This window comes from Struthio camelus, chromosome 5 (genome assembly GCF_040807025.1).
Source record: "Struthio camelus isolate bStrCam1 chromosome 5, bStrCam1.hap1, whole genome shotgun sequence".
Classification (NCBI taxonomy): Eukaryota; Metazoa; Chordata; class Aves; order Struthioniformes; family Struthionidae; genus Struthio; species Struthio camelus.
The window spans coordinates 5,229,703-5,249,152 of NC_090946.1; the positions used below are offsets into that span (position 1 = coordinate 5,229,703).

Sequence of the window (19,450 nt, forward strand, 5' to 3'; positions counted from 1 at the left end):
ATACTAGCACAACCTGAGGTAGCAAAGACTGAGAGTATAGATGCAGGACATACTAGCACAGCTAGCGGAAGGTGCTCCTACCCCTAGTTGTTTTAACTGACTTCCCACCACAGGTCACCAGCCATTCAGCTTTGGCCCTACAACTGTTCGTGTCACTGAGCTGTAAAACCAGATCACTAGCCTAATCCGTGCATAAAGTAGCCCTCCAAAATGATTGTTCTGGTGAAGGTGTTGATTAGGTGGTGGCGGCCATCCATGGCACAGGAACAAGTTCTGTTTCTGTTTATCCTCACAGCATGGTATGGTCAGATGACGTTTGGGACAGTTTGCTGGATTGGAGAGCACTTACCATACAAGTAAAAATAATAAGTGTGTTTTACTATTAATAATACAGATAAAAAACATGAATTAGCAATGTGCATATGATAATAAACAAAAAATCTTGATCTCAGTTCAGAGCACCACCTGGTGGCTTACAGACCCCAGTGGTCACAGACTCCAGGATGGCCATTAGTGCTTGCTGGGGGGTCAGCTGACCCCCTCCCCCCAACCTGGATTTACAGCCCCAAAAGGGCAGAACAGTTGGATTTCATTTTTCCAGTTCAAGATAAAATTGACCATAAACTTTTTCTGATTAGATAATCAGATACTCAGATATTTCTGCTGCTGTCAGTCCCTCACTGTGTGATGAATGCAGGAGACGGCAGAAGATACCTGTAAGCTACAGACAGTTCCTTCTTCTCAGATATTCCCAGGGTTTGAAAAGGAATTGTCGCTTATGTTGGTGACTGATTTAATGACAGATTCACTCCCTGCTGAGCTAATAGAAAAACCCAAAGTGGATCAGGCCCTGACCTCAGAGTATTTTTTCTAATCAGTGACACCTTTTTCCAGTCTGTTCGCACTGTTCAGAGGAGCCAGGGCATGGCATAGTAAAGCCATTGATGATATCTGCCAGACATAAGATTGCTTTTAATTATGAGGCCCAGCCCTTCTGAAACAGGATGAGCAAGTTGGATGAAAACGGCATTAAAAATTTAGAGGAACACGTATTTTGAGGAGCTCGGTTTGGGTGTTGTTTGCTCTGCAAGGAAGAAACCTTTGTTCTCAAGCCATCATAGGGGTGTCTGCCGCCAACGTGATTTAAAATGCTGATCCCGAGAAGCAAGTTAGCCTCCTGGGATTTCAAACTCAGAGATGTTTTTTAGAGATAGGACTTTACTGGTCCATGGCCTTTTTTGTGTTCCTGAGCAGGCAGAAACAACATACAGACCAAGCTGTAACTGAAGTGCTATGTTCCTCAAGTGCCAGTCAGCCGTTTTAGTCACAATATGAGCAGCTTTGAGCTGTGGGAGGAGTAAAGCTTGAGATGGGGGGACCTGCGTTCATTTGTTTCTGCCTATGGGAACCAAGCAAGCAAAGTTGGCATACAAGAATTGCTGCTGGGGAGTAGGATAATTCCCCATCTAGCTTAGTGCCTTTTGTCCCATTTGGACCTGCATCAGCTGTTGCAGGGAAGATGCAATAAACTCAGTTGTGGTTTTCTTCCTTGCTTGGAGGGGAATTTCTCTCCTCTACTTAGCAGTTAAGAGATTTCCTACAGGACACAGTACTTCACAGCAGCCCACTGTGACTATCTTCATAATGAACGTGGGGGCCAAAGCTGCCAGATAGCAAGCAATTTAGTGCCTTAAACATGAGGTATCTTTTCCACACAATCCTTCCAACTACCTATTTGCATCCTGGGAAAGTCAGCTCAGCCCAGGAGTTGCACTGAAACACCCAAGTGGTGAATGACGCATTTTAGTGGGTAAGGATCTCTTGCACAAAACCTTTCAACTCATAAGGCCTGCTGGTCTCCAACACAGCTTATATTTCCCATCACGTTTCCCTCAGTGAGAAGGGCTCTCCTTTCTGTTGACTGATATCCCTTCTCCCTCCCTGTGTTGTGGTTGATACTCTCTAGATGCTTCTTCTCCTAGGCATGGCTGTATTTTCATGGTGCACGCCATACTTGTGGAGCACCTCCTGGGAGCTCACTGGCATTGCGGCAAGGAGGATGAAGGGGCCCTGGGTGGGTGCGCAATATCGAGTGTCTGCTCATGTCCTCCTGCAGTGGAAGAGGACATTTCTTTCGTCGAAGCTGAGCTGCGAAAATCTAACTGTCATTCAGGAAACTGGCTCTCCCTCTCCTCATCCAGCTCACCCTGCAGCATTCCTCCCGTGACAACTCATCGGGGCGTTTTCTGCCACATGGCTTCCTGGACACGGGCCAAGGAGAAAGCTGAGCACTACCCCCCATATTGCGGCACGTATTGAGAAAAACCACAGTGACAGGTAACTCTACAAGCATGGAGTTACGGGAGCCACATATCCTCCACTCTCATGTCCCGTGGTGGAAACGTTTTCTTATTTCTTTCTCTGGTGTGTAATGGCGTTGCACTCCCACTGCAGCTATTTCTCCCCTGGGGCAAGGAATAGGGGGTATCTCCTCTTTCAGCAATGCTCTCTTGGGAAAACTGAACGACCTCCAAGGTCACTTCCTTGCTGTCAGACTTGGCTTCAGTAGACATGGCTTCAAAGCATATTATATGGCTGGTGGGGGAGACCTGCTATACACGTGCTCTTTGACAAAATGATCTCATAAACTCCATTTTTTAAAGAGGTCAGGCTGGCCGGATGGATCTCACATGACTCCTGCCATTCCTGCAAGAGCCATATGTCCAGCTGATGTTTCCCAGCTAAATGATCAGCACCTGAGCTGATTCCATCATTTTAAAGAAAAGTGCTTAAAAACTAAAATCTGGGAACAAATGAAACTAGGCGTCCTTTTAAAGTAATAGTCTGCCCATGCAAGAGACCTTTTTCAGAGTTCAGTTCCCTTCTAGGCCCCGAGATACACGGTCAGTAGGGCTGAGTTGGCAGCACGGCAGATCCCAAAGCACAGTTCAAACGTCCTCTCCGTGTTCTGGCAGCAGAAACTCAGGCGTGTGCTTGGACCACCCTGACAATTTCCAGATAAGGCAGGCAGCACCCACAGCGGTAAGGACAAGTGTGCCCTCTGCCATATTGTCATTATTGCCCCTGGCTTTGGGTCCTGCTGCTCAAAAAGGAGCAACAAGGGACTGTGTGAAGAGGCTCAGTGATTCCTGATGATGCAGGTAACATAGCTGTACGTTAGCAGAGGAGAGCTGCCTGCGCCTACTGCTAAGGAGCAATTCCTGCTCGGGCTGCCCCATGCTGGGGTGACCTGGGGGGCTTGGTGGCTGTGTAACCCCACGGGGCACACTGCCTCTGGGCCGGGTACCGTGGAGGGTGGCCCCGCTCCTCGCCCGCTGCTGCTTCCCACCGACCTGGCCAGCCTTTGGGTCCAGCCCTGTGGGCGTCAGCGCAGGCTAGGGGCTTTGGGTGCCGGCGGGGGGAATGGCCCTATTTGCTCCCTCCCTCTCCACCATGGTGACTTTCCCCACTGCCAATGTCAAGGCAGAGACAGCAGGCAAGAGCGGAGCCGGAGGAAAAACAGCCCGCGAGCCAGCGCGGAGCTGCGGAGAAGGGTGCCGGGCTGCACAAAAGGCGCCTTGTTCCCCCGCGAGGCGGTCGGGGCCACGCGTCCCCTCCCTCAGCGGAGGTGGAAAACCCAGCTCAACGCGCTCCTTCGCCGCCCCTCGCTGCCTTCGCCCTCCGCCACGGGTCCAAAACCGTTCTCGGGCCAAAAACACCGAAGCGGTGCCCGTCCCCGCGCTGCCTCGAGCCCTCCCTCTTGCTCGGCTTTGGCTCCTCTTGCCCCGGGGAAGCAGCAAAGGCCCCGGCTCCTCGCAGGGATGCAGCTGCCCGCTGCCGCCGCCGCGGGCTCCTAGTTATACAGTAACCTGTTGCTCCGGGTCCCAGCTCCACCTCTCGCTGCCTCCACATCCCTCCCCTCCTCTGCTCCGCTCTCCTCTGCCAAGAAACCTCTGTCACCTGCTCTCAGATAGCCGGGTGAGCGGCACCAGGAGCGGAGCGAAGCCAAGAGGCACCAGCACCCCCCCGGGGCTGGGCCGTCCGGTGGGTTTTCGCCTCGCTCTCTCCTCCGGGGCTGCAGCGCTCGGGCTCCGGGCAGAGCACTTTGCAGGCAGGGAGGGAGCTTGGGCTGCCGGAGAATGGCAGCAGGATTAAACTAGGAGGGCACGGCTATCCGGGAGAGGAAATACAGGCGCCCGGGACACCGTGGGAGACGGGAGAGGCTTCTCGACGCCGGTAAGTCTCTCCTTTCAAACCTTAACGTTTCATGCATCCCCTTCCCCACATTTGCCTGCTTCAAAAGTCTGGTTGATTCGGCTGCAGAGGGAGTATGTGCAGACAGGGAACTGTGGCTGGCAGGACGTAAACTGCCTAGTTCTATGTTTATTTTTAAAAGGCGAGAAAAGAAGTAATTTTTCCAGTGTTATTTTTTTCTGGGTTTGTTTCCCGTTCTTGTACTTCCCAGCCGGCCCAGATCCAGTAGGTGGCACTTTCTTGGCAGCGAAATGTCGAATCGGGCGCAGAACAGGATTTTTTTTTTTTGTTGTGTTTTTTTTTCTTTATGAAATCTGGGGACTAGTTTCGAGCAGCTGTTTGTTTGCAAACCTTGGGGTTTCCTTCTTTCGGGACGGGTGTGGAAAGAGTTGTCGCCCTTCCCCACTTAGGTGCTGCCCAAATTGCAGCTTTCGATGAGCGCTCGCTGCCTGTGTCCTTGGCGAAATTCATTGCCCTGTTTCAAAATCGAGGGGAGGCTCGCTCTGAGCTGCACCGTTCGCCTCCCAGGACAGCTCAGGCTCCCCGCGAGCTTCGGTCTGCGTTAACGAGTTTGAGCACAGCTCTCCTTTCCCCTTTCACTTATTTGACTGGGAAACGCCAGTGCAAATTCCACAGGGGAGAAGGCTTCGGGACGACGGATTGGATTCGACGTTATTTTTAAATACCGGGAATAATTGCAGCACAACACAGTAGCAAAATACAATGATTGCCCTGCTGTAATTAGGGCAACGGGGAGTAACGCTTCCGTTGCTGGGCTGCTTTGAAACGGTACATGAACTGAGCGGTATACACAGGGGACCTGATCCGTTGGTGGTTGCTTGTCCAAGAGCTCTCATGCTTGGGTGGGATCCGCCCCTAAAAAAGGACTTTTTTGGAGTTAAAGAAATGCCAGCCAGAGGCTGAGCCCCCGGCTGATGCACAGCATCCTGGCTAGCTGAAGGGGAGACCCACAGGGGTTTTCGCCAGCGCAGCCTCATGTTTAGTTGACTGCTCGAGTTGTTCAGTTGAGAAGGGAGAAAAAACAGTCCTTCACAAATGTAAAGGGGAGACTGCTCGTACTGAATCGAGGAGTCCTCTAAAACTTTGCTTTGAAGAGAAACTTGGGATCCTCTGTGGGAATGTTGCTGAGAAGTGGCAAATGCGATGCCAGGCTTTGCTTCACCCTGATTAAATAGGGTTTATAAATTGGCACCTGAGATAACCCTGACTGCTTGGTTCCCCCATGGGGTCTGCAGTTGGACCTGGCCTGAACCTGCTACTGGTTTCTGCTGCTGGAGCATGAGGAAGCAAGGTTGGCTGAGGACCTGTCACTCTTTAGGCTGGCTCCCAGCCATCCAGTATGCACAGAAATCTGGACAGGGTCCCAGTGCAGGATCCAGTCCAACATACTTTGCAGGGCAGGGTAGGTTTGTCGTATAACGATACAGGTTAGAGGGACTGGGGGTGTTTTCGGCTACCTGAAAAAGTTGAACACCAGCATCACTGAACAGGGTGAGCTAAAGTCCCAAGGAAGAGATGACAAGCCGTAAAAGACGGCAGAGCACTGCTGATGTGCGCGCGTACGCATGCACACATACCCGTTTGCGCAGCGTGACAAAACAATTTGCCGATACAAGCTTGCAGTCCTTGGCTTTCTGCCCCCATGCCAGCTATCACCCAACGTGAGGACAGGCAAAGTGGCAAACGTAGAGGCGAGTAACCTGGCCACTGGACAGCATTAGGAGAAAATGTTTTCTGGGCAACAGGCTCTATGTCACAGAAGTAGCCAGGCTCTCTCCTCCAGTTCCTGCCTTTGTTGACTGCAAACCACTAACCATCGACTGGAGTGACAAAACCTGGCACTGAGCCTGGTGAAGTAGCTCCTACAGATAGTTACTTCTAGGGCTTCATCCACCTGATTCCTCACGGATGTAGGCGTCCTGTCGTTATGGACCGGCTTGCTGAGTTGGGCAGTAGCTTGCTTGTGCTGCCTGCAGTACATGTGCACCCTGGTACAGCATGGAGAAGGCACCGCTTGTGCTAATGTTGACAGCAGACACCATTTTGTAGGGTTGTCCTGCTGCGGCTGCCTGCCCGACTTCAGCCAAGAGCACAAAAAGCCAGGGAGGAGATAGGAGAAACCCAGGCAGCTAGCACCTCTTCGGCAGAGTATCTGGGCAGTATGTCCAGGGAAGGAGACCTTGCTGAGAGATGGTCTCAGGGCCAAATCTGTGAGATGTGGATATTGAAGTTAGCACCTGACCCTTGACTGGCCCTTAGTGTGCTGGAAAACAGAATGCTTTTTGCAGCATCATAGGATAATTCAGGTTGGCAGCCAAAGTTCATAGGGACTGAGATTCCTAATGCGCTAAAGGTCTCAGGCGGTTTCAGTCCTTCTGGTGGGCTAAGAAAGGAGTGAAACAGAGAGAATATATGAGTTGGCTTGTGTGGGCTTGAGAAACATCCATATAAAATAAGTCCGGGTGCAATGCCTGAGTGCGTGGGGGTATTATTCCTTGAGGGTTGGCTCCTGGGGTGCTGCTTTGGAGCTGTGTCTCCGTCACACTCTCGGCTTTCTTTTTCTCTTCCATACCATGATATCCCTCTAAGTGTTAAATCTGGGAGGGTTTGTGGTTTTGTTAAAGATCTAGCCACATTTTTCTTGTGCAGGGCTAAAGCCTGGCCTTACGTCGACTTTATGTAACAGCAGTCAGCAGTGCTGCTCTTACCTCCAGGGCAGCTGTTAGAACATGGCCTTTAGTCTATGAGTTTGTTGTGACTGGCAATAAAATTAATCACTCTTTAGAGATGCTCAAGCCTAGCATCTCCCAAACAGAAGTGCCAGGGAAAGTCCACTGACTACCCAGAGATGGTTTGCCATGCTGCCGTAAAGCTTCTCAGCAGTCCAGCCCAGAAAGGTGCCCTTCCTGGAACAGCAGCCGGCATGCAGACCCAGGCAGATCTAGCAGCACTACATGACTCTTCCAGCATGGCCTCCTGAACCAGCCTGCTTTGGCCAAGGTTCAGCAGGCACTCCAAAAAATATCCACCTTCCTACCTAGGAGGTATCCAAGCCTCCCACCTGGAAGGGGGAGGAGGGTGGTAGCATCCAGGAACTCTCCTAGCTCATTAGACTGCATTATGGACGAGTGCTCTGCATGATCGGAGATGGAGCTAGGCAGTGCAGAAAGCCTGAGTAGTGCAGAGTTCACAATGCGGAGCAAGATCCAGGGAAGCCTACCAGACCTGAGACCACCCTTCAGCTCTACTGGATCTCTGCCCTGCCTGCTAGACCACACTTTTCATTTGTTGAGGTTAGAGCAGAGTGGGAGTTCAATCTTCAGGCCCTTCCAGCCTTCAGCCGCTCCACCAAGCTTGTGGTTGTGGCAGTGGTGTGGCCAAGGGGAAGGAGCATTAGAGATTTCACGTGCCCTATTGTGTAGCTGGGAGCAGTGACCAGCTGCTTACTCTACTTGCTTGCAGTGGGTTTGAACTGGCAGCCTCAGGGCAAAAGTGTGCTGTCACCCATTCCTTAAAATATTTAGTCACTGCGCATCAAATCACTGTCAATAAGGAGTCAAATGGGATGTCATAGGGGTGATCATATGAATTGGTATTGTTGCACTGATCCCACATGAACAAGGCCACCTCTGCATACAACTCGAGATCTCTACCTCTACAAAGGAAGTGAAAAGCTTCCCCCTGCCTGGGTTGGAGCAGGCACCATTTGCAAGCCTGAAATGCATGATGCCAGAGGGATTAACCAAAAAAGTCCTGATTTTTTTATTTCCTGGTAATCTAGATAAATCAGGAATAACCTCAATTAAGAAGGGAGGGAAAGGTGTGTAGCTGAGAGCTGGACCGGTTTGGAAATCTTCCCCATTCACCTGCATTGCAATTCCCCAGGAGAGCTCAGCCATCGTTCCCATTCATTCAGCGCTCCCCAGGGCATTACTGCAATATGCTCGCCGCCACCAAGGCTCCATTGACGAGCGGACCCAAAGCTTCCCAACCCTTGCTGTCAGTGTCTTCCGGACACTGGCCAGACACGCTTTCTTCCTCCTGCTGACTCAGTGGCCGCACTGGGCTTGTCGTGACAATGGAGTCGGCCTCCTGTGGCTCCCGCTCCTCTCATCACCTCCCTGGCTAGTCAGGACTGCCCTGGGGCTGTTCCCAGCTGCAGTTTTGGTTGTGGGACAGACGGGTAGGAACAACAAGCCCAAGGTGGGGAATCACACACTCTGCCTGCTCGACCACCCTGGAGCAGGCAACAAAGAGGCCAGGCAGGCTCCTTTGGCCTGAGTTTGTTTGAAGCACCAAGCAAAATGGTTAGGTGACTGTTCCTGCAGGCACAACTGGATCCGGGGGACTCTCCCATCTGCACAAGGCAAGAAACTGATGATGGAGGTTGGAGTACTCTGTGTTGGAGCGAGGGGCAAGTGCAGCCCTGGCTGGTATTGCAGATGTCAAGAAGCTCCATGCCCTTTCATCCATCACTGCCTATGGCAGGGTCACAAATGAACTCCCCTCCACAAGCATCTCCCACAAAGATTTTCCTTATCCTGTTGAGACAGGCATCTTCATGTGCCAGAAATCCTCATTTCAGGTGCTACATTGCCACATCCAGTCCATGATAAGGGCTACAGCCAGTCGAGCCGTTAACCCACATATTTGCCTCTCCTCTCCCACTCCCCAATATGCTGCCACAGCTTATCTCAGGCAATTCAGATGGGCTGCAGGAGCCATCCAAAAGCCATAGCAGGAAGAGGGCAGCTGACACAATTTTGCAACAGCCCTGGCTGTCACGGTGGGCGGGGGTTCGGCACAAATGTGCCCTCATGGCCCACAGGCCTCCATCCCAGCCTTGCCACAGGTGAAGGCAGCTCCTTTGATGGCCAGTGGTGTAGTCATGCTCTGCATTTGGCAGGCTGGGGTCTTTGCGCATGAGTTTGAAAAGCACCAGGAAACGTTGTCTTTCTTTAGGGCTTCAGCTGGAGAAAGGGCCCAAAAAGCCTTTTTATAATTTGAATTTGTCTGAATTTTGTTCTTCCTGCTTCCTTTTTCTTTGCTTTTCACTGTCTTATCAGTCTCAGTCTGTCCAGATTTATATTCTACAAAGGTAAAGTGCAGGCCATTTGAATGGCAATAAACCAAAGTTCAGTCACCCAGCAGTAATGCTCACCATTGCTGAGCAATTCAGAAAGTGAAATACTGCTGCAGGCAGGACTGTGATTAAGATCAAGAGAACAGGCACAGTCCGAGTCAACATTGCCCTCCCCCAGACTGCTTATGCGCAGCTTTCCTTTTACTGAGGATGCCTTAAAGTGGGAACTATCTGCAAGCCGATCACTGTAAAAGCCCCCGCGTTGCATGCTTTAGCGAGGAGCCTGATGCCACTTGATGCGCCTCACTGTGATTTTCTGACAGGTGGGATCAGGGGCTGAAGCGGAAAGGAAAAGGGGCTAGAGCTGCCACTGAAGCAGTAGGTTCCCCCGGGTTCTCCCACTGGGGAATACAAACCAGAAACCAAACCCCAACCCACCTTATTTTTGTGGACATCACCAGTGATTTGTCCGTGTCTACCAGTGATTCTTTACTGACTCCTTTGGGGGCACTTCCCATCCTACCGCTCCTGGCGGGAGACTGATGGCGGTAAGGAGGGCTCTGATGGGTGCTGCTCCTTGGTCCAGGTGTTGTCCCGGGTACTCAAGGGGACTTGGGGCTTAGGTCAGAACTGCAACTTGCGGACACAAAATCCTCCAAACCAGGTTTGAGGCGCTTACTGGTGACTGTATAGAGACATAAGTAGTGACTCTGCCTTTGCTCTGTCTGTGCTGTAGATAAACAGAGGCATCCATTCACCTGAGCCTGAGACATTCCTTTCACCAGTAAATTCACTTTATAAAAACACTGAGGAGAGAAGATGAGAGAAAGGCAATTGCACCCGTGACAACCCTTAATAAATCACAGGCTGGAGCCTGCTCTTATTCCTGACACTGCTGCTTCTTAATTATATCTGTGTTCATCTGAGGAGACAGAGTAGGAGAGCCAGGCTTTATGCATAAGGGAGCACTAATTAAAATCTCTCTGTTCCCTAGAAGATATTCATGTTTTCCCCTGGGGAAGGAGTGGACTTGTCCCTGACCATTGCCGCAGGTTGCTCCGTAACACTGTCTTTCACACAGCAAGCAGTTCATCTTGTTTTCAGTGCCTGATGCTGTTGGCATTGCTTCTAGGTAGAGCTACTGGACTTTCAAAACTCTCTGAAGAAGGAAGAGGGATAAGATGTATCCAGATAGCCTGTGCAGATGTGGGTGGTGCTTGCTCAGCGTAAGGCTGGGTATTAGGGGATGGCTCCTCGGCTGGTAAACACTGACCACAATGGAGTTCTGCCAGTTGTCCCCTGCTGAGAAGCCAGCTCCTACTATCTTACACTAGACAGTACTCCTCTGATGGACAGAGTGTCCCAGCCTGCACCCAACTCAACGCCGAGAGGCCAGCCTCTGTCTTGAGTTAGATGGACCTCAAACGGACTTGATCCATGCTCAGATCCACAGGAGAACAGTCAGGTCCTTCAGGCTGGCGGGGAAAGAGTCTTGTACCACCAGGCACCTGCATGCGAGCATCCTTAGCTGATCTCCAGGTGGGGTGGGATGTGAATAATATGGGGGAAATGTTGGGGTTTTCTTTTGTTTTTGCAATAGAAGGGGTAGAGGGAGAGTACTAGTGACATGAAAGGCTCTTAGAGTTAACTGTAGACCTGTAGGACTGTCAGGTTTGTTGCTACTATCAGTTGCTACTGCTTGAAAGAAAAGAAGGTAAAGTTTTACCAGCTGAAAAAAAAAAATTGCCAGAAAGTTGCAGCTCAGCCAGACGAGCTGCAGCACTAAACTGGGCAGGAGCAGGTTCAACAGGACAAATTGAGAGTAAATGTACCAGCGCTGTGCTCATTACCAGTCTTTGCCAGTATGAGGAGGCAACACCCTAGGTGTGGTCGGGCTGTCAGCTGACTGAGCAATCCTCTTGCACGTGGAAGCACCTTTTTCCCACTGCGCTACTGCGTTTGCTCAGATTTTTAAAATAAAAACGAAAGGACCGTCTTATTATGTGACTTAAGTTATGAAATTTCCAATAGTCTTTGCTTGGAAAAAAGAGACAGCTGAGGTGCTGTTATCCTCAAGATCTGCAGTATTGCGGGTGGCATGGAGACAGTGAATAGGGGAACAGTTGTTTACTGATAACAGAGCTGGGGGGCACCGCATGAAAGTGTCAGCTGGCAAGTGCAAAGCAGACAAAAGGAGATGGTTGTGCATGCCATGCAGAGTCGAGCTGTCGAGTATCTTGCCACAGGATGTTGAGGATATCAAAAATGTACGTGGGTTGGACAAAGTGCAGTTGGACAAATTCAGGGATGAAAAGGTCTACCAAGAGCTCTTAAATCCTATTATGAGAGCCTGGGAGACTGTTTGAAGAGAAGGTTCCTGTGTGCTGGTCATGTTCCCATCCTCTCCCCTGTGTGTCCACTATCAGTCCCTCTTTGAGACAGGTTTCTAAGTGGACAGATCTATGGTCTAATGCAGTACAGTTGTGATGAGCTGAGCAGTTGAAGCCCATCTGCCACAGTCACATGCAAACTGGACCAGACAGGTCTTCAGGACTTCTGTTCTGCCTTTGGCACAAGGCCAAAGACACTCCTACTCTCTGTCCCCCTAACTAAGACCTTGTATGCAAACACGCAAAGGTTAGAAGAGTGATCTAAAGCACTATGGAAGGCAGCGAGATCTAGGCTATCCCCATCCTTGGCAGTCCCTTGGATTGATTTCTGCTCCAAGACCACTGGTATTTTCCTTAGCGCACAGTGTGTGACACTGACTCCAGTGTGATCTGTCCTTGGACAGATGAGTGCATATAACAGCCAAGATGCTGCATGTAGAGGCCACTTCCCACTCCAGGGCTGGATGGGTGACTTCACTCAGATCCTTTTGTCCCTGCATCTTGTCCCCTGACAACCCAAGCTAAAAGAGGACTTTGTTAGCTGTGAAGCAGCTCATGACACCCAGCTTAGTAGTAGACCAACACTAATCTTTTTCCAGTCATTAGTTCCCCAGGGCAGGAATGATGAGGACCTGGCTGGGAAGCCCCAGGAATAGCACTTTGTCATAGCCCAAGTGAACCCCACCAGCCAAGAAGTGTCAGCGCTGTGTATGCAGAAAGAGCATCTTCATGAAATGTTGGCAAGATCCTGTCTTGCAGATAGCTGTGGGTAGGAAGGCTGCTTCCCCACCAAATTCAGGCCAAAAAGGGGTATTACTGAAAGGGCTAAAAATTATATATACACATATATATTCATCTACAGCTGAGGAAGAACTGTGCAAGAGGACTGGCTAGCAGGGTTGCATCCCTGCTGTCAGGAGACCTGATGTTTGCTGAAGTGGTGGGTGAAGGACACCAGTTTCTCCATTCAGTCAGTTGCTGTACTTTTTACTCTGATGCTCCCTATCCCTCTTAAAATCTTCTGTATTCCTGAGCTGGTGGAGCTGTTTGCCCCCTTCCTCCAAAAAGAAAGACCTTCAAGAATGTGCCACGTCCTTAAATGTGCAGGCCTAGACACTCCTGCCTCTGCAAACCCTTCCTCACTCTGGAGGTGACCCAGCAACCTGCGGCTCATTTAAGGATCAGCATGCCCCAAAGAGAGTTGTTCTGGTGAGGAGGACTGTACTCTGTTTTAAACTGCAGGCTGGGGTAAATGTCATTCCTAACACCTCCTTTGGCTGTAGGAAAAACCAAGTGGCCTATGTTGGCATTACTGTGTGCCATCCTCCAACAACACCAATGCCTGCAAACATAGGTTATCCACCCTGGCCTAAAAGGGCTTTCTTGTTCCTTCCTCCTCTCCCCTTGGAGGATCATAGGCTAATTCAGGTGGGAAGGGACCTCAGGAGGTCTCTAATCCGACTTGCTGCTCAAAGCAGGGTCAGCTCTGAAATCAAACCAGGTTGCTCAGCGCTTTATCCAATCAGGTCTTGAAAACTCTCCAAAAATGGAGAGTGCACAGCCTCTCAGGGCAACCTGCTCCACAATACTGGGGTTCCCATGACAGAAAGGTCTCGTTTGTGTCTGCCTGCAGAGGTTTAGCCATTCAGGACTGGAATGACTTGTGCCAAGTCCCCGTGTGGGCATCTAGGAGTGGTTAGTGAAACATCTTCTCCTTAGGTGTTGCAGATAACTCTTCTATCCCCTTCCCAGACCTGTAATCATTCCTGGCCCAACTAACTGACTGCAGTCACAGGCGGTCATCACAGACCTCTGCTACAGGGACCAATTGTGCTTTTTCCTCCTTGCCCTTGCAGGAGATTATTTTATTTTCGGTGAGATTGTTAAAACATTTCTGCAACCTAAGATTAGAAACTGCCTCTTAAATTCTTCTGATAAACCCAACCTCACACATCCTTCTATTCTAATGAAACAAAGGGCAAAGCGAACACAATTTTTTTGTTTCTGGAAAACTCTCTCAGGGGACTGTTCTGGTTACTGTGTAACTGGCTGTTCGTGTGCAAAACACCTCCTCCTCCAAGCCTCATCCACACAGCTTCTTAGCTTTACTGAAAACCCAAGTGGCAGAAATCAATTCTTGAGCCCAGACCACAGGCAATCGCTTTGTGGAGGCCCAGGGTTCACCTGCATGCATGCATGCAGGGGGACACTCTGCATTTGGCAGAGATGCTGGCTTGAGGCATTCCCAGCTACTCCTGCTCTGGTGATGCTCCTTAGTTGTGCCAGCACACTAGTTTGTGCGGCTGGGCTGTGCGTCAGATCCTGGAACTGATCTAGCTGAAAAATAAGCTATGGAGGGGGAATGTGTGGGGGAAATTGGCTCTGAGCCCCATCAGTTCCTGCTCTGGGTCACAGTGCTCCCCACACACAGTGGTTGGGGATGAGCTGGTGGCCCAGGATAGCAGGGATGGTGAGAAGTGCTGAAGCTGCTCCTGGAAACGAGATTGCAACGAGATTCAAACAAGATTGCAAACGAGATGCAAGTTCCTAGGAAAGGAACAGGACCATTCGCTTGTCTTCAGCCCACTTTCAGAGTGAAAATCAAGCAGGAGTAAAAGGGGGACGAGAGGAACAGCCAAGACAAGATTTCTGTATGTAGTGGCATCCACAGGGATTAATATGAGGAACATCTCTAGCAGAATTTGCCAACAGAAGGCTCCAAATGCTATAGCTTGGTCAGGAGCCACATGCAGGACAGCATGATGGGTAGCTTAAAAAGAGGTGAAAGAGAAGCAGACAATGAATGAGCCCGTTTGGAGCAGCTACACTTGTGCCCACCCTCTGTGGGAATGCCATGCACTGATTGTAGCTCTTTCCCTGACATTCAGCCTCTCTTTCCAGCTTCAGCACTTGCATTGCAACTCTCCTCTAACCCATGGTAGTCGATTCCCTGGCACTCTTTAGTGTATATCTCTCCGTGAGGTTGTAAAGTTTTATCATGCCATTTTACTGATGGGAGCAGAGCCCTGCAGAGTCTAAAGGACTTGCTGGAGGACACATAGGAGATGTGTGTTGGCTTGGTGAGCTGAAATCATCTCCAGTATGCAGTTTGTGCCTTAAGAAAGGACCAAGTTTCCTATTTTCTTTTGTAGGGGTTTTAGAATAGCGCCTGCCTCTTTACTGTGACAGTGCACCTTGTCTTTTGATTCAGGAGCCAGAGCAGGGATATGACATGCTGTAACAGCAAAGGGCAGCCTGTGCTTGTACGAAAACAAGCAAAGTTGTGGAAAACATAAAGAGGATTCAGGACCCTAAAAAGCAGATCCCTGCTCTGTGTAATCCCAGTCCCATCATCAGGGAGCCCAAAACCATCTCTGTGGAGAGATGATTTATCCATAGCCATCCCTGACTGTTTCCTGACATAGTAATCCCTAACTATGACCTATGGCCTCACCTTTGAGAAGCAAGTTTCTTAAACTGGGAGGTGGTGACAGAAGAAACAGAGCAATGCCAGTGATGTGTAATAGGGCTCTGCCACCCTGTAACAAGAACCCTTACAAAAATAGTTTGAAAAGCAACACCCCCATTTTAATAATTTTCACTCACACTCTGCCCTCATTTCTTCATTTGCAAGCTCACCACATACAAGTGGCTATCCTCAGACCTGGACGTGAAAGTTTGGTCAGATATTTTCCAGCAGAACATGTTTTGCATCAGAAATAAATAGATATTTCATTTCCTATGGGGACTCTCTGTGGGAATCCAGAAATCTCAGCATTTTGCAGATAAAACAAGCTAATGACTGAAAATCAAAGAAATGAACTCCTGTTTATGCCTTTCAGAGATGGCTGAGAAGGGATAAATCACAATTTTTTCATGTAGAATTTTATCTCCCATGACATATTTGAGAATACCAACAATAGAAATAAAAAGGCTAGATTAAAATACTACAAAAAAAAATCTTAAGTATTGCTACATGGATATTTGTTGTTTATTCCCACCCTCGAAAGCAGAATCCACTCCTCTGAGCTAGAAGAATAATATAAACTTGCTGATCCTGGCTGTATGCTCAGCCAGTGCAATGCCTTGAGATAGTAGTTGGGTGATAAGTCAGCAAAGTCTCCCCAGCTGTGAATTGTGGTCTGCTAACACTAAATTTATTTCTGCGACATGGACCGTGCCTGTTCTCCTATGTCAGCTTCCACTAAGCAAACTGAAATTTGGGGGCAATCTGGAACGACAGGGTAGAGAAAACCCAGTGCCCACCCCTGTAGGAAACCCTGCTCATCCTCTATGCTTGTAGTGCTTGCGAGAACTGGCTATTACCCCTTGGGCAGCACCACAAGGAAAAACAGCTGGCGTGAAATACTACCAGCACAGGGCCAGGCCAGCTGTAGGAATATAACCATATGGGTTAGTGCCCCTTCATTCACAGCCCAACCATCCTTCACAGTCCCCAGGTAGCTGGGTGAACCCTGGTCAGAGCCCCAGGTGCGTTTCAAGGGGCTGAATATGCTCTGTAAGAAACACCCCCATCTGCTGTCAGGCCAAGGGTTGACCCAAACCCTGTCTCTTCTATGGGACCATGGTTGCCACCATGTCACTGAGCTGGTTAAATTGGTATCTGGTTGTTTTCCTGCGGTGACACTCATAGCTGAGCTCCCATGTGCCAAGTTTTAGCTAACAAATGAATTGTTAGCAGGTGGCCAAAAATACACAGACAGGATATGAGTAGGAAGCACAAAATGGGGTGGGAATAGATGGCAAGAAGTATCGTGGTGATTAGCTTAAGAAGGTTGGAAAAAGCCTTAGACATGAAATGTGATTTTCAAGAGATGAATCTCCTCCCCCAAAATCTTCTCTCCCATCCTCCCAGCAAAAATCTCAGGGAGAGTTTTAAGGCAGGAAATGAAATGTATTGATGCATTGGCTTCTCCAAGCCTGAACTTCTTTAGGCAAACATGTGGAAAGGAAGCAGGGAGCAGCATGGAATAGCCACCCACTGGTATAGGCAGAGAGAAAGAGTTTGCAGACATATCGCTTTCTTTGAGGGAAGATGATCATGAGATGACCTTCTGACACAGAGAAGTAAGTATTCCTTGGTTCGGATTTACTCATCACATTCTATATCCCACTGCAATCCCAGAGACTTTAAGACCACCATGCTGGAGACAAACTGAGGTTAAATGTGGCCCCCAAATTGGCTCTCAGCCTAATCATGCGCTTTTCCCTGGTGGAGGAAAAGCTCTTGACAAAGTGACTGTCCTGCTGCACACCTGAATTTCTGCCAAGCAAGTGAATCAGCATTTCAGGGAGTGACCAAAAATGCCCTTCCTTTAGGGAGAGGTGGTGGAAATGTCCCATCAATCTCAACGCCTCCATCTTACTCATGAACCAGTCAACATGGAGAATTCCATTTACAAGGAAAACTCCTTCTCCCTCTCCAGAGGGTTGGTCGGGGAGCAGTCATACCACCAAGCTGTCTTTCCTTTCAGCCTTGTACGGACTGGCACAAGCCAGGCGAGTGATGCTCAAGTTTAAGCATCATGGTCCTCCTGAGGCTAAGGCCTTTGTTTGGAAGTAACGTGGAAAATGAATTTGTCTGCCAAATGTATCTGGTAGACAAGCTTTACAGGTCATCCATGAAAGCAGCAACAAACTAGCGTAGCTGAGGCTAACATATTAGATGATATTAACATGAGATGGGGTCACAGTGTACTTATACATTAAGACAATAGTTTAATGAACTATGAATGGACTGGACACAATCCTGATCAATGTGCTGTAGGTGACCCTACATGAGCAGGGGGGTTGGACTAGACGATCTCCAGAGGTCCCTTCCAACCTCAGCTGTTCTGTGATTCTGTGATTCTGTGATTCTGTGATTCTGTGATTCTGTGACTTGGATGAATAGCTTAAAACTATCATCACTGTAAGGGGTAACCAGTCTATATGGCAACAGCTGGTAATAAACCACTGCTCTCCATCAGGGACTAACAAGGACTACTCAGGTGTTAGTGTGTTATCAGTGTAGACATGGCAACTGATAGTTGGACTGGGTAGCTTTAAAGGTTCTAGAAGAAGCCAAATTGGGCTTTTATTCTGAAACCCTCTTTTATAGCAGCATCATTTGGGGCTCTGATACCAGTACATTGCAAAAATATAGCACTACCTTTCAAGCATGGAGGTAAGAGCCCTGAGGAAAACAGCTTTTCTTAAGGTCACACCATAAGGAAGAGCAGTTTGCTATGCCCTCCTACAGAGCCTTAACATCACCGTGTCAAGCTGCAGTGACACAACAGGTACACTCACACCTTCTTCTTTGCTCCAGTCTCTTAGACCACCCTGCCATACCGGTGCCAGCATTTGCTGTCCCACAAATGCCTTCTAGCCTGAAAAGGGTGAATTAGAAATGAGAGATGTTCTCACCGTAGAGCAAGGTACATGGAGGGGAAGAGCTCTGGGGCTGATACTTGCAGCCAGGAGAGATGAACGTGCTGCCAGTTAAGCACACAGTCTTGCTGTTTTGCCTGGACACAGAGGCTCACATTCAATGCCCTCCTTCAGGCTGGGCTGGAGCAGAACAGGGCTGTGCCTTGGGATCGTTTCCTTGCTATCCATCCTGCTCTGGCATATGACACACACATGCAGAGTCATTCCCTATTTTTACTGGCTTGACGTCTGAGTCCTGATTTCTACACTCAGAAAATAAAAAGGATGCCTTTCATCTCCAAGGGTGAAATGTCCAACCCTTCCCACCCTCTAAAAAGTTCACAGCTATAACCCCCTCCCTGCCCCTGGACTGCAGTACCACGCTAAGGAAAGGGGATTATTTTTAATGGGGTTTTGAGTGAGGAGGCAGGGAAGGGAGAGAGAACTATTTCAGCATGACAGCTGTCACTGCATTGCTCCAGCAAGCTTTCTGGGTGCCAGACAGATTACCCCCATGAGTGCTGCCAGCACAGACAGATGAGGGTTTGGACCTTACGGCCTTCCCCTTGCTTCCTGCCCAGACAAACCCATGGCCAGAACCAGGCCTGCTCCGATGGCTCTTTTCTCCCCATGGCTTCCATCTGCCAGGAGCTGGGTGGTGCCAGTCGCAGGAGGAAAGGACAGGTTTTAGTGACAGAAGGTGTGACACAAAACAAAAACAGGCCAGAGGAAAAGCTACACAATTGTGCACACCACTCTTCCCTTGCCAGGAAGCCTGAGGAACGTCATGATTTTTTTCCCCCCCTTCAGGAAATGCAAGTCACTCACATTATACTTTCTCCTATCTGGGTAGTTTTAAACTGGGGTCTTTCAGTTCAAACCATTTTAATGAACTCTTATATAGTGCACACTTATCCGTCTCCTCCCATGTTTCCAAAAGCATCTATTAAGACTTGGCATGCTATTCCTGGGTCTGATTCTCAAGCTTGCCAAACCACAGCCCAAGCGTAGATATTGCTCAGCTTGGTACCACTGGCGAGAGGCGGGCTCAGCAGACACATAACAAGCTCCAACCTGATCTGTGTTTTTCCTCCACCTGGCTTCTGCAGGGTTTCTCTAACAGAGAGGAAAAGTGTAAATTCAGATGCTATGACTCAGCGTGGAGACTCTGCAAACGTGCCTTTCAGAAGGGCACTGGAGTCAGCTTCCAAATTTTTCCCAAGATCTTGGAGATTGTGGCTATTTGTGCATTTTCTCTGGGTATTTATAG

General features: G+C 49.3%; 1 protein-coding gene across 2 annotated transcripts in view; it reads left to right on the plus strand.

Annotated features, from left to right (window-relative positions):
• Positions 1–3,688: 3,688 nt before the first annotated feature.
• EPS8L2 (EPS8 signaling adaptor L2) overlaps positions 3,689–19,450 on the plus strand; it is a 77,493-nt gene continuing 61,731 nt past the window's right edge. The window contains exon 1 of one of the 2 annotated variants that reach the window (XM_009670824.2): positions 3,689–4,236. The gene's annotated coding sequence lies outside the window, so the exon portion shown is untranslated. The remainder of the gene's footprint in view (positions 4,237–19,450) is intronic. The other variant, XM_068944335.1, reaches the window with a different exon arrangement.